Source organism: Lissotriton vulgaris, chromosome 7 (genome assembly GCF_964263255.1).
Source record: "Lissotriton vulgaris chromosome 7, aLisVul1.2, whole genome shotgun sequence".
NCBI classification, from domain to species: Eukaryota; Metazoa; Chordata; class Amphibia; order Caudata; family Salamandridae; genus Lissotriton; species Lissotriton vulgaris.
Genome location: NC_141695.1, coordinates 933,676,829 through 933,692,853, shown reverse-complemented (window position 1 = coordinate 933,692,853; position 16,025 = coordinate 933,676,829).

The window sequence follows — 16,025 nt, the reverse complement described above, 5'->3', positions numbered from 1 at the left end:
CTCCTTCGAGAGTACATCTTACATTGGGTAAGAAAGTGATCTCTCCGATATATCTGTCTAAAGATCAGCTTCCACTGGAATTGCGTTCTCTGCCTGATACTCTTTGGGTTACTGGTCCTAATGACGTGGGTCTTTTGAAGATTCCACCATATGTTGTGACGCTCAAATCGAATGTTAAATTGCCACGTATTCCCCAATATCGGATTTCTAGTGATGGTGAAAGAGCACTTTTGGCAATTATCTATGATTTAATCGAGACAGGTGTGGTTGAAGAAACGAGAGGTAATGTGTGTAACAGTCCTGTTTTGCCTGTTCAGAAGCGCACAGACTTGTCACAGCCGCCTGTGTAACGCTTTGCGATCGACCTTCGAGAGGTTAATAAGATTGTCGTGCCACAGTTTCCTGTTATTCCGGACATTACTGCTTTGTTGACTTTGATTCCTGCTTCAGCAGCCTGGATTTCAGTTATAGACTTAAAGAATGCTTTCTTTAGCATTCCGATTGCCGAAGAGAGTAGAGACATTTTTGGCTTCTCTTTAGGAGGACGAAGCTTCCGATTTAAGCGCGCTCCTCAAGGGTACTGCGAAAGTCCCTCTATCTATAGTCAGGCTTTGAAAACTCAGCTTGATACTCTTGTATTGCCTGCTGGTGCTGCTCTTATTCAGTATGTGGATGATCTGTTAGTTGCCGCTGATGAGGAAACTTGTAAAGAAGCTACTCTTTCTTTGTTGCGACATTTGTCTGACTTGCATCATAAAGTGTCACCTTCAAAGTTGCAGTATTGTCGCCAAGAAGTTACCTATTTAGGTCATCTCTTGTCGAAGGAGGGAAGAAGGTTGACCCCAGAATGAATTCAAGCGATTGCTCAAATGACTGTGCCTAGTACGCAGAGAGAGGTATGTGCTTTTCTGGGTATCACGTCGTATTGTAGACAGTGGATCCTGAATTTTTCTTTGTTGGCGAAACCTCTGTTGGCTTTGACTTGTAAGGATACACCGAATCCTCTTCCTTGGTCTGACGATTGTCAGAAAAGTTTTTCTGAATTGCATGATGCATTGTGTTCGGCTCCGGTGTTGGGTACTCCTGATTACAGTAAGCCTTTTACACTCTATGTTCATGAGAGAGAGGGTTGCGCATTGTCAGTTTTGACGCAACAGTTTGGTGATAAGCAGCGTCCATGTGCGTATTTTTCGTCGACTTTGGATCCGGTAGCTAGAGCGTTGCCGAGTTGCTTGAGAGCTACAGAGGCAGCGGCTGTTTCTATCCGACAGTCTGCTGGTTTGGTGATGGATAATCAGCTGGTTGTGATAGTTCCACATGCAGTGGATACTTTATTGAATAGAACAAAGACTCAGCATCTTACTAGTGCGAGGTTGTCGGGTTATGAGTTGACGCTTTTAGGTAGTCATGTGCATATAAAGCGGTGCAATGTATTGAATCCTGCGACATTGCTGCCGATTTCTGTAGATACAGATGGTCAGGAACAGCATGATTGCTTTCTTAGGACAGAAGAGGAAACGAAGGGTAGAATAGATCTGAAAGACACTCCTCTTGTGAATCCGGATGGTACGCTATGGGTTGACGGATCATGCTACAAGCTTCCAAATGGTGACACGACTGCAGCATATGCCGTGACGACATTATGTACAATTGTTGAAACTGCACAAATTAGTCACAATTCTGCGCAAACAGCGAAATTGATTGCATTAACAAGAGCGTGTGTTTTGTCTGAGGGAAAGAAAGTGAATGTGTATACCGATAGTCAGTATGCGTTTGGTGTAGCACACAGTTTTGGACGCTTGTGGAAAGAGAGAGGATTTCTTACGTCGCATGGGACTAAGATCCACACGGGCAATTGGTGAATGAGCTTCTTGAGTCGCTTACGTTGCCGAAGCAAGTTGCGATTGTGAAGTGTAGTGCTCACCGGAAGGTTACGGATGATGTTGGCCGTGGTAATGCGTTTGCGGATGAAGTTGCGAAAGAAATAGCGAGGAATGTGTTGGGTCGAATGTATATTGCAGGCCCTGCAAGATGGATTGGTGCAGTTGGAATGTGTTAGGATACGATCGAGAGTGTGAAATCAATTCAAGCGGAAGCTACTGAGAGGGAGAAGAATGTGTGGAGAGAGACTACGGGAAGATTGGATCCGAATGGTTGTTGGGTTGAATTGTCGGAACACCAAAGATGGATGTTACCTGATGCGTATGTGCTTGCAGTGGTTACGATGGCACATGGAATGTCTCACATTAGTGCGAAAGGGATTTGTAAGTTGTTGGCTCCAGTGTGGGAGAATGGTGGGATTCCTAAATGTGCGGAGAATGTGGTTAAGAATTGTATGGTTTGTTTGATGCATAATCCTGGCAAGGAAACCCCAACTCCAGCTGGTCACTTTGCGCCTCCGACATATCCGTTTGAGGTTTTGCAATTGGATTTTATCCACATGGAAAGGTGTAACAATTTGAAATCCGTCCTTGTAGTTGTCTGTGCCTTTTCTAGATGGACAGAGGCATGTCCCCTAAAAGATAATACTGCCCTGTCCACAGCTAAAGTCTTGCTAAAGGAGTACTTCCCTAGATTTGGTTTGCCACGGATGGTGTGGAGTGATAACGGAAGTGAGTGAGTTTGTGGGGAAGATCATGAAGAGAGTGTGTGAGGGTTTGGGCATAAGACAATCAGCTGGTTTAGAGGAATGCTATAATGGCACCCTAAAGCTAAAGCTGGCTAAGATTCAGGCGAGTTCTGGTCTCCAATGGCCCGAAGCTTTGCCGTTGGCACTTTTGTCAACTAGAACCACAGTGCATTCACGAATTGGACTCAGTCCGTATGAGATATTTTTTGGTCGCCCGGCAAATGTGTGGGGAGTGCCGAGACCAACAAAGTTCAGTGACATTGAATATCCTGTGTTGGTGGATTATCTGTATGACCTGACGGCTAAATTGCGTGTCTTACACCAACAGGTTCATGATAGCCTCCCACCCGCGTCTGTGGACCCAGGTCATACCATCAATCCAGGTGACTGGGTGTTAACACGCAATTTTCAACGGACCAAGAATGATCAGCCCCGTTGGACAGGCCCTCATCAAGTGCTTTTGTCCACGAGAACATCTGTGAAGGTCTTCAGTAAAAGAAACTGGATCCACGGCGTACACTGTAAGAGGGTACCTTTACCTCTGCTGTACGACCAGTGGGTCCAGAAAGGAATTGGTGATTCAGAAACAGAGCGTGTGCTGAAGTTTATGCCTTTTAGTGATGCACACTTGATATGGACGAGGTCTGAGAAAGAGGATGATGATGTCTTGCAAGCAGCTGTGCCCTCATCTTTGAGACTGGACACCACTGTTCCAAGATCATACAGTACCTGGCAAAGATCGTTATAACTTGAGACCGAGAAAAATGGACAAATAAATAAATAATCTTTCCTTTTTCCTTTTGATAACTGCACTCTCTCAGCCAAGAAACTGTTTTGACCTATTTTTGTTTTTCAAACCGCCATCCGGGTTCAGCTGTAGGGTCGCGGTGTAAAGACTTGGGAGTGCAAGCCGAAGACACAAGGTTGAGGTTCTGGTTGGTCCTAGGGCGTTCCCTGGACTGACAGACGCATTCCTTAGCGGAAGAAAACCAACCGCCGCGAACAGCACGGTTAGAGGATGGAGTTTTTTGAGTTTGAGAGAGCTGTTGAGAATATGAACTTGAAAATTAAAATGCGTAGTATAATGCATAGCAAATGTTTCCTGATCACATGTATTCTGATGTGCCTTAGTATGACTTTAGCTTTGGTGGGTGGAATTGTTTTTGCTACCCAATTGACTTCTGCACCCACTTCCCAACCTATGTCTTTTCCTACTACTGTTTCTTTGCATTCTTTTCACCCTTTTCCTGAACATGAGCAGGTTAGAAGATCAGAATTCGTAAACAATTCTTTTGTACAGCTCCTGCATCAACACCAGTTGGTAGTGAACACCACTAATTGTTGGGTGTGTGGTTTTATGCCACATACTACGGATAGAGGTATTCCCTATCTGGTTCTGCCGTTTAGTCAGAATGGGTCTTTATGGGCTTTCCAGACGATGTTCATTTATGCCATCGAATTCTATCCCCTGCATTCCACGAGAGATAACTCAAGTAATAAAGCCTTGGTGAAGGGAATTACGAATATGAGTAGAGATATTAATACGTATAGGACCATTCCCATGGATGAGTTGTTCGCTTATGTTGGTTGGAACGAGACCGGATATAGTATTAGTCTGAGTGAGAAGCAGAGACGAAAGAGATCACCTCCGATTTGGATCGTACCCCACCGAGGTCATTTTTGTCTGCAAGGTAATGGCAAGAATCCGAAAGCTCAGTTAGGGAAGAGTGTTTGTACTCAGACGTACGTTTTTGCGTCTCAGTCTTCCCCGCCCTTTTTGGCAGCTAAGGGTACGTATTTTATTTGCTACAACAGAGCATATACATGGTTGCCCCCTGATCTTTCGGGAACATGTTATGTTGGATATCTGTTGCCTCCTACGTTTACTGCTGCTGCAGATTACCACAAGACGAGAGTTGTTAGAGGTGTCTTCGATCAGGAAGATACCGCTGGACAAGAAGTGGGAGACTTCTTTAAGGGTTTCCTACCATTTTGGGGGCCTATGGTTAACAGTAGAAATCTGCGGCAATTGACAAGAGTGGTTGAGTCCACTGTAAACGAAACTGCCGGTGCCCTTAGTAATTTGACAGCTGAGCTTCAAGCGGATCGCCTTATGACATTACAGAATCGTATGGTTTTAGATGTCATACTTGCGGATCGAGGTGGAGTATGTAAAGTGATCCAATCAAGTTGCTGCGTTTTCATTCCAGATAATGCTCCAACAGTGTACCAGGCCATTTCCAGGTTACATAAGATCTCCGAGTCAATACATGTGGACGAAGGAGATTGGTCTTTAACTGGATGGTTTTGAGAACTGTTATCCGCGTGGGGATGGAAGATTCTGACGGTCATTGGTGTGGCTTTAGTGATTCTTTTCTCGTGTTGTCTTAGTGTACAGTGTGGTCCCGCCATATGTGGCCTTTGTGCTACTACGTGTGTAAGGAGACCGCCTGTCTCAAGAGAAGTACAGAGAGATAGGATGATGCTCCAACAACACCTTGATGACCTGATGAATATTGACATCGATTCAGATATAGACTGAGTGATTGCCTATGTAAGGGCAAAAGGAGGGTCTGAGGTTCCGTGAATTCTGAACCTGAGTCATAAAGGTCGTGGTTCTGTTACGTTTTGGTAACAGCGAACCGTAAACAGTGAGTTCAGCAAGTATGAGTGTTTTCGTCATGTTACACCAATGGATTCCCTGTGTATTTGAAGATTTCGTTCTGTACCCTTGAGTTCCATTTTGTGCATGGCAGCCATTTTGTGGTTGCCCTCACATAGGCCGATGACTGTGGCCAAACGTGTCTTTAGGACACATACACCTTAGCTTGAGTTTGTGCTGACTTCTGTTTGACCTGAGTGAACTGACCCGGTTGCCTGAAGCTGACCTTGCCAAACCAGTTCTTGCCCTTTAGCTGATCAAGATTAAGGATCAGAGCACAGGACATTGTAAAGTTTTACCACACACAAACATGCCTTATCCTACTTCTATCTGTTTCTGTTTCTTTCTTTATGGTCTATTTATGATGTGGGTTGTGGTCCTTTTTATTATGGGTTTGTCCGGCTTGTCTAAAAGAAGAATGTTTATCTTGGGTTTGTTTGATGATTAATTATGGGCTGGACAAACTGAAAAATGGGTTTGTCATCATGCAATGCTTTTTGTCATGGAAACATGTGAGTGGTCAAACTGTAAATAAGGAATGTTTGCCTGAAGCACAATTTTTTGTATAAAAAGGGATGGCTTGCTTTGTAAAGTTGAGCAGTCTCCTGATAACATACACCGTGTTGTACTTCTAGGACCTCTGTTACTGGCTGCAGCCAATAAATTTCATCTTTGACGCCACCAAGAAGTATCCTGTGTCTCTGTATTCTAAGACAGGTGAACCCGAAGACTTTGGACGTGCCCATGACGCCGCTGGGTTTAAATCCCGGTTCTTCAAGGCCGACTGCCTCCTGGTGCAGGGCCTCGCCCTATCCTATTCCGCCTACTAAACTTCTAGGACAGAGACACGATACTCCGCGAAACCAGAAGAATGGAGACAATTACAGTTGACAACTCTCAGGTCCTTTTCGCCCCAGACTACGGAGCAGGCGTACAGAAACAGCGCAGCACGATCCTCCCGATCAAAAGGCGAATGTGTGAGCTGGCCATAAAATTCTCCCTCATATTTCTGGCCCGGCTACACCACCACACCTTGCTAAGTCAGAGAGGGAACATAGGGGAGTCAAACACGAGAGGCCACAGAAGTCGTCGCAGAAGGTATAAATCACAAGCAGCAGGTTCGCCAAGACAGCTGAGAACTGCTCCCAATCCAGAACAAGCACTACAAGAAAGACAAGACATCCTGAGACTGGTGGAGATTATGAGAAGCAGATGGCCTAAGAGAGACACTGATGCCTCATCGGAACATTCGCTGAGAGGAGGCAGCTCACTGGCTTTGTGGCCCAACGGAGAAGACTCACACTCCCTGTAGTGATGCCGCAGACTACAGACAATTTAATGCAGTGATCCATCGCAGTCCCAGAAACATATGGCGTTTGATAAGGAGACGGACCGTATAGTGGAAATATAGAGAACACTCCGAAGTTAAAAGAGTTCCCATAAAGTAACGCGACTCTCTGTGAATCAGTTGCCCCTTGTAACGCCCTGAACGTCTCAGGATCGTTTAACAGACACGATAATGAGGACGCAACCACTTGTGAAGGGTTAGTTATTTTAACGAAGGCAAAATTAATACAAAGAGTAAACAAAAGTTATAGTCACTGGAATCCTCCAGGCTAAGTACGTTACCAGCCCACAGCACGGATGGTCCTAACCGTCCTCTGCATATACGCCGACCCCGGCGTATGCCAACAGAGGGCAGAAATGAAATGGCCGACAATGCCAATCGGTAGGCTGTGAGGGGCACAAAGAGTGTTGGGGAGAATCGAGGAGTCAGGGAAACACCCAGCCGGGGTCTCTACCTGAAGGGAGCAGCCGCTCAACCTCTTCCTCAGACTGCACCGGGACGCGGAGTCACCTCCTGGTGATGCGTCACTGATACCCCAATCAAAAGCAAGAAGACTGAACCGAGAGCAGCCGCTCGATCGATCCTGTGGACTTCCGAGTCTGTAACGCGGCAAACACCTCCTGGTGTGCGTTACAGCTGGCAGTTCCTGTATCTCTGGTCGGGCTGGGAGTTACGACTCCAACCAGCAAAAGCGCCACTGCGCTTTGACTCAGCCGAGTCAAAAAGCGAAGCTCAATGGTTGACCGGTAGAGCTTCCGGGTCCTTCACAGGTGAGGATGGGGCAAGACACAGCCCAGGGAGTAACGACTCGACCTACCTCCGTTCTTGCCTTACTGGAGCACCACTCCGGAACACTGCTCTTCACGAAGCAGGTACGTCGGTGTAAACACTATATCCGACAGCGTTGTACCTCCCGGTTCCTCCCTTTATAGGGCGTGTTTTCCTTGAGTTATGTAACAGCTCTCCTGTTTACATAAGGGCGTGTTTTCCTTGTGTTATGTAACAGCTCTCTTGTTTACATAAGGGCGTGTTTTCCTTGAGTTATGTAACTGCTCCCCTGTATACATAAGGGCGTGTTTTCCTTGTGTTATGTAACAGCTCTCCTGTTTACATAAGGGCGTGTTTTCCTTGAGTTATGTAACAGCTCTCCTGTTTACATAACCTCTCAACCGCTAAGCATCCTGGGAGATGTAGTCCGTTTTCGCTGGTTACCGTTTTCCTCCCCTCGCATGACAGGAATTCTTGACAGTACATCCTCCCTCTCAGCGGCTCCCACGGGGCCAGCGCTGGCAGGAAAACGCCGATGGAACAAGGAGACCAAGCGCGGAGCATGAACCCCTTCAGCCGGTTCCCATGATTGCTCCTCCGGGCCATAGCCTTTCCACGCAACCAGGTACCACAGCTTCCCGCTGCGCCATTTGGACGCCCGTATGCCCGACACTTCATACTCCACCTCCGACTCCACGCATACCGGCCTTGGTGTCCCAGACGGCTTGGAGGGTGCTGGTTTGAGCAATGATACATGAAAGACAGGGTGTATACGCAATGACTGGGGCAAGCACACCTTCACGTTCACGGGACCCATACACTTGGTAATTCGATAGGGGCCCATGTACTTGGGATGGAACACACTGTTCTTTCGAAACCTCATGTTTCTTGTGGATATCCAGACGTAGTCTCCAGTGCGGTACAGTGGCCCGGGCCTTCTCTTCCTGTCTGCCGCAGCCTTGTATCTTCTCTTGGCCTCTATTAGGACAGCCCTTGAGCGCATCAGCGTGTCTTTTATGTGTGCCACCCTGTCCGCTGTGGCGGGAATCCTGTCCTCTCTGAACGGATGTAGAAATGGCAAGAACCTGGGATGTTGGCCATAGTTGCTATAGAACAGAGATGACTGTGTGGAGCTGTGAGTGGCGTTGTTGTAGGCTATCTCTGCAACCCATAGCAAGTCGACCCATTCTTCCCTGCCCTGGTCCACAAAACATCGCAGATACTGTTTGAGCGTTTGGTTCAGGCGCTCGGTTTGGCCGTCCGTTTGAGGGTGGTAGCTGGTGGACAGGGCGGTCTTAACATGCAGCGCAGTGCACCAAGTCTTCCAGAATTGCGCAGTAAACTGCGACCCCCGGTCCGACACGATCACCCCAGGTAATCCATGCAGTCGTACCATATTCTTTAGGAGTAGTGACGCCAATTCCCCGGCCGTAGGGACTCTCTTGCAGGGGATGAAGTGCCCCATTTTCGTCAAGTAATCCACCACCACCAGTATTGCCGTCATCCCCTGGTCTACCGGTAGGCCCACCACGAAGTCCAGTGATATGCTATCCCATGGTCTATCCGGGGTTGGAAGTGGATGTAAGAGCCCTTGGGTTCGGCCATGGTCGGCCTTCATGGTAGCACACGTAGGACACTCCTGTCCCCACCTCCTGACATCCACTCTCATGGTTGGCCACCAGAAATGCCGTCCCATGCTAGCCACCGTTTTTTCAAAGCCCAAATGACCTGCGCATGGAGAGTCATGGCACCAGATGAATGCTTGTTTCCTTAGCCTAGGCGTGGGTATCAATAGGCACCTGCCCTTCAGGGGTATCCCGTCCTTCAGCTGCCATTCTCTGTGACTGAGGAGCCACCTCCGCCATGCGAATGACCTGATCCCTCTCTTTATTCCCCTCAGGAAAGTATCCGGTTGGATAACCCCCAATACCATCCTCGGGGAAATGATGGAATGCTCGGTCGCAGGCAATGGTTCCTTAACTGCAGATTGACGGGACAGGGCGTCCGCCTTCCGGTTTTCCGTCCCCGGCCGATATGCGATGCGGAAGTTGAACCCCGCAAAGAAGATCATCCACCGCAGCTGCCTGGGAGAAAGGTGTCTTGTGGCCGTCATGAACTGTAGGTTCCGATGGTCCGTGTACACCGATACCACATGTCTTGCCCCCATCAACCAATGCCTCCATTCGGTGAAGGCGTCCTTGATTGCGAGAAGCTCCTTCTCCGCAATATGGTAGTTGCGTTCGGCGTCGTTGAGTTTGCGGGACATGTACGCAACGGGATGAAGCACCCCTGTGTCGTGGTTGCGTTGGGACAAGATAGCCCCCAGCGCCACATCCGATGCGTCCGCTTCCACCACGTAGGGGAGATCCGGATCGGGGTGAGCCAACACCGGCGCCTTACCAAAGGCGCTTTTCAGGGCCTCAAAGGCTGTGTTCGCTTCAGGGGACCAGACAAACTCCTTGGACTTCCTCAGTAGCTGTGTGATTGGGGCCACCAATCCTGAAAATCCATCTATAAACCGCCTGTAAAAGTTGGCGAAGCCAATGAAACTTTGGACGTCCTTCACGCTTTGCGGCACCGGCCATTCTTTCACCGCCTTGATCTTTCGTTCTGCCATCTCCTGTCCCTCTGGACTCAGCATCACTCCGAGGAATTCCACGGATGTGACGTGGAAGTCACACTTGCTGAGTTTACAAAACAGCATGTTTTCCCTCAGCTTTTGGAGCACAGCTTTGACGTGGTGTACGTGCTCCTCCACACTGGACGAATAGATGAGGATGTCGTCGATATATACGACCACGTAGATATCCAACTCCTCTCTGAATACCTCATTCAGAAAGTACTGAAAGGCTGCCGGGGCGTTGCACAGACCGAACGGCATGACGAGGTACTCAAAAAGGCCGAACCTGGTCTTAAAGGCGGTCTTCCACTCGTCTCCGTCCCTCATGCGTACCAGATGGTATGCCCCTTTCAAATCCAACTTGGTGTAGATACGAGCTTTCTTGACCTGTTCCAGAAGTACACTGATGAGAGGCAAGGGGTACCGATTTTTTATGGTTATCGCATTCAATGCCCTAAAGTCCACACAGGCTCTCAGCTCCCCATTAGCCTTCGGGATGAAGAAGAGTGGCGAGGCGGCCGGAGACTTGGACGGGCGGATGAATCCTAGCTTGAGGAGTTTATCCAGGTACCCCCGGAGATGCACGTTTTCAGGCTCCGTCAGGGCATACAGCCTGCCGCTGGGAACGCTGGCCCCTGGCACCAGGTCGATCTGGCAGTCAAACTGTCTATGTGGTGGTAGCACTTCCGCCTTCACCTCATCAAATACATCCTCAAAACTGTGATAAGCCTGGGGGAGAGCCACATCTTTTTCTGCCGCTGTAGCCACCGTCTGACTCCCGCTCTCATCTGCGTTAAGGGATTCCGTTCGTATTCCACAATGCAGGGAGCAATACGGTGACGTCATTTCGATGCGATGTGTTGGCCAATCCACAGAGGGGTTGTGTTTCTGTAGCCACGGCAATCCCAATATGACGCCATATTGGGGCGCTCGGATGATGTTAAAATCGATTTGTTCCAAATGGTTCCTCCCATATCTCATCGGAAAGACCCCCGTGTGCTGCCCGATGGGCCCCGTCACCAATCGCCTTCCGTCTACAGCATAGACGTCTTCGGGTACAGCTTTGGGAAGAAGCACTAGCCCTAGCCTGCATGCCTCGTTGTGGTCCATAAACATGCCAGTGGCCCCTGAATCCACCATGGCCACAACGGGTATCCACTGGTCATGCACTCCCACGTGCACCGTGAGAAACAGGTGTCGTTGTCCCTTAGTGACCGAGTTGGAAAATGAAGGGATGGATGAGTGACTCCGAGATGCCCCTTCTTTGGTCTGGGAGTCCTCTAGTTTTCCGCTGGTATGTCCACCACGGCTGTTACCGACTGGTTGGCCCGATAACGTGACGTCTTCGGTTTGGCAGGGCATTCACGTACGTAGTGGCCTTTTTTGCCACAATATAGGCACAATCCTTGTTTACGGCGTGACTCTTTCTCCGTGGCTGTGAGGCTCGCTCGTATTGTGCCGATGTCCATGGGTTCTACCTTGGATGCGGTGGAAGTTTCAGGACTTCCCACCGTCACATAGGATGGAAGGGATTTTCCTTTTCTCCCATGATCCCCCTTTCTTTCACTTAGCCTATGTTCCAGCCGTAATACCAGGTTGATAAGGCCCTCACATGTCTTGGGTTGAGGGTCAATATGAGCCACGGCGTCCTTGAGCTCATCGCACAGCCCTTGATGGAAGAGCGCCGTCTGTTTAGCAACAGGCCACTTGGTTTCCGCAACCAGCCTTCGGAACGAGTTGAGATACTGCACCAGGTTGTTGGATCCCTGTCTCAACTCAAGCATTTCACGGTCCGCCGTGTACGAGTCAGCCCTTCTGTCGAATACCTTCAGGAATTCCTCGCGAAAAGCACCCCAATCACATAAGATGGGGTCGTCCCTGCTCACCAGAGGTACGGCCCATTGTGTCGCGTTTCCAGCCAAATAGGAAATAAGGAAAGCCACACGAGCCTGACTCGTGGGGAACGCCTTTGGTTTGCACGATAAATGTAGCGCCACTTGTGTGAGGAATACCTGCACTGTGTTAGGATCCCCACTGTACCTCTCTGGTGTTGCCAAGGGGATGGCTATCGGCATTTCCACTACTACCGCAGGGGTCTGGTTCGTGAGGGAGGTGCTGGGCGTGAGCGGGTCCAATTGGATCCCCACTGTACCTCTCTGGTGTTGCCAAGGGGATGGCTATCAGCATTTCCACTACTACCGCAGGGGTCTGGTTCGTGAGGGAGGTGCTGGGCGTGAGCGGGTCCAATTGGATAGCATCCAGTCTGGCTTTTACATCGGCTGTTTCTTGCCTAGAGGCAGCCAATTCAACTTGCACGGTCGCTAAAGCAGCCAGCACATCATCAAGTGTTGCCATGTCTGTTATCGACCGGGAGACAGTTAGTGTTATTAAGGTCGGATATTTTGTAACGCCCTGAACGTCTCAGGATCGTTTAACAGACACGATAATGAGGACGCAACCACTTGTGAAGGGTTAGTCATTTTAACGAAGGCAAAATTAATACAAAGAGTAAACAAAAGTTATAGTCACTGGACTCCTCCAGGCTAAGTACGTTACCAGCCCACAGCACGGATGGTCCTAACCGTTCTCTGCATATACGCCGATCCCGGCGTATGCCAACAGAGGGCAGAAATGAAATGGCCGACAATGCCAATCGGTAGGCTGTGAGGGGCACGAAGAGTGTTGGGGAGAATCGAGGAGTCAGGGAAACACCCAGCCGGGGTCTCTACCTGAAGGGAGCAGCCGCTCAACCTCTTCCTCAGACTGCACCGGGACGCGGAGTCACCTCCTGGTGATGCGTCACTGATACCCCAATCAAAAGCAAGAAGACTGAACCGAGAGCAGCCGCTCGATCGATCCTGTGGACTTCCGAGTCTGTAACGCGGCAAACACCTCCTGGTGTGCGTTACAGCTGGCAGTCCCTGTATCTCTGGTCGGGCTGGGAGTTACGACTCCAACCAGCAAAAGCGCCACTGCGCTTTGACTTAGCCGAGTCAAAAAGCGAAGCTCAATGGTTGACCGGTAGAGCTTCCGGGTCCTTCACAGGTGATGATGGGGCAAGACACGGCCCAGGGAGTAACGACTCGACCTACCTCCGTTCTTGCCTTACTGGAGCACCACTCCGGAACACTGCTCTTCACGAAGCAGGTACGTCGGTGTAAACACAATATCCGACAGCGTTGTACCTCCCGGTTCCTCCCTTTATAGGGCGTGTTTTCCTTGAGTTATGTAACAGCTCTCCTGTTTACATAAGGGTGTGTTTTCCTTGTGTTATGTAACAGCTCTCCTGTTTACATAAGGGCGTGTTTTCCTTGTGTTATGTAACAGCTCTCCTGTTTACATAAGGGCGTGTTTTCCTTGAGTTATGTAACAGCTCTCCTGTTTACATAAGGGCGTGTTTTCCTTGTGTTATGTAACAGCTCTCCTGTTTACATAAGGGCGTGTTTTCCTTGAGTTATGTAACAGCTCTCCTGTTTACATAACCTCTCAACCGCTAAGCATCCTGGGAGATGTAGTCCGTTTTCGCTGGTTACCGTTTTCCTCCCCTCGCATGACAGGAATTCTTGACACCCCTTGATTACTGCACCATCGAGGTATATGGAAATTGAATAACTCAGAAGTTGTTGAAATCTATATCGTAGCAGGGATTTTTGTTGAAATATTATCCTTATACACCCTAGTCCTGATGAGGCCCGATATCAATGGGGCTGAAACGCAACGACCTTAAGATTTGAGGATGCCCTTGTGAATTTAAAGTGTTGTGTTAAAAGTTTGAAAGTACAAAAAAACTTAGAGGTGGAGTAGTGTACCTCATAGTACTTTCTTGTAGGGTGATCTTTTGTTTGAGGGAAATGCTCTTTTTTGTAAAAAATGTAAAGCATCCTGACCTATTAATAGGGTAATAGGGAAAAGTAGAAATATTTTGATTAGGTTTGAGTATTTTGTTTTTGTTGAAGAAAAGAAGATGTATTGTACATAAGAATATTTGATTGTATATATGCATACACAAAAAAGACTTTTGTTTGAACTGCTCGTTGTCAATGATTTGAATTGACATTGGATTTGTCAAGAGAGTGAAGCTTGCGGGGAGGAATAATAAAAATAAAGTTTTCCTTCATTCTATTATATAGTATACATTTGTCCCAAAGCATTGCTTGTATATAATATTAATGTAGTGATACAGCACATTTGTTGACCAGGTATGTATGCAGTTACATCAAATCGGTACACCTGGCATCCCAGGTTAGTCAGACACTTCAAATGACATCCCAATGACGCATGCACGAGGCGCGTTAGGCAAAGCCAGATTCTGTGTGGGCGCACTGACCGACAGGCGCCTGGTGCACCACCCAAGATAACCACACCGCGCATGAACACTCAAGTCATGCGGGCCCATAATGCTATGGTGCTCTTCGCTAACTGCGCACAACCCCCCCATGGCATGTTCGAATCTGCGTACATAGCTGTCAACTGCCACATGGCATTGTTAAGTGTTTGGGCAGATACCTGTTGTCCCTTTGCTCTACCTAGGTTCAATCCCACCCAGCTCTATCTCGTGTCAACTTCAAGTGACATCGTTCACATGAACTTTCAACACCTATGGTTGCGGCGCCCACTCACTGACTGCACTATGCACAGCCACCCATCCCTAGGGGTGTCGGGTTACGCAAAGTGCTGCACACTTCTCTTGAAACATGCCGCCCACGAACGTAGTCACCTGGAATGTACGGGGCTTAAACACCCGTCACGCAAATATAATATCTATGCATATCTTAAGTGTCACAAAGCCCACAAAGCTCTCTTGCAAGAGACGCACATAGCTCAGCCTGAGATCCGTAAACTGCAGCAGCGGTGGAGAGGGCAGGTACTGGCTACAGGCTATTCATCTTATGCTAGGGGGGCCCTAATTTGGATCGGACCCGGGACACTCTTTACGCCAGAAGATACAGAGATTGATACTTATGGCAGATATGCCTATCTAAGGGGCAGGTGAATGGGAAGCACATGGTGATAGGCTCTATTTATGCCCCAAACATGAATCAGAACATGTTCTGGCATACACTGTCTAACATACTCTCGCACTCGTGCGATGTGCCATGGCTGCTGGGAGGGGATTTTAACTCGGTTCTTGACATCACCATTGACAGATCCTTCCCTCCACTGTCACAAACAAATGCAGCGTCTAACGCGCGAAGGCTGGGTGAGTGGTTGGGCCGCTGGGGGCTGTCGGATGTCTGCAGGGCTCTTAACCCGCAGTCGTGCCTATACAATTACTACTCTCACCCACATGGACTGCATGTCTGCATTGACTGCTTTTTTGGAACCCAGCAGGTACTGACTCAATGTGCCAGAGCAGATTACTTGGGTAAAATGCATACAGACCACACCCCCCATATGTTTCAGCTGCAGGGTGATGAAGAGGGACCCACTACCCTCCTCTGGAGACTACAGCCCTTGGTACGGGAGGATCCCCACTCAGGCAGGCAATAGATGAGGCAATAGGTGCATATTTTGTAGAAAACACTGGCTCTTTAACAGATGCAGGGGTACTGTGGGATGCGGGAGAGGCAGCAATCAGTGCCTGGGTTTATTTCAACCTTATGATGAAATAAACTGCATCAAGCATATGCTAACTAGACTGGAGGCCGACTTGGTCTGTGGTGGGGCCACACAACAGGCAATAGACGCACACAGACAGAAACACACAGAGGTGCTAGAGAGTTACGCTGCTTAAACTACGCATCACATGCAGCACGCACTCATGCGCATGATCCATCAGGAACACGCACAGACACCTATACTGCATTTACAGTCTGCCACAGGACCAATACTCACAAAACAGCATGATATACATAAAGAATTTATATCGCACTACACCAGGGTATACAAATCTGTGCAACGTGTGAGCACAGAGGAGATGGACTCCTTCCTCTCTACACTCCCCCTGCCACAAATCACTGCTGACCAGCGAGGGGGATTGAATGAGCCAATCACATTG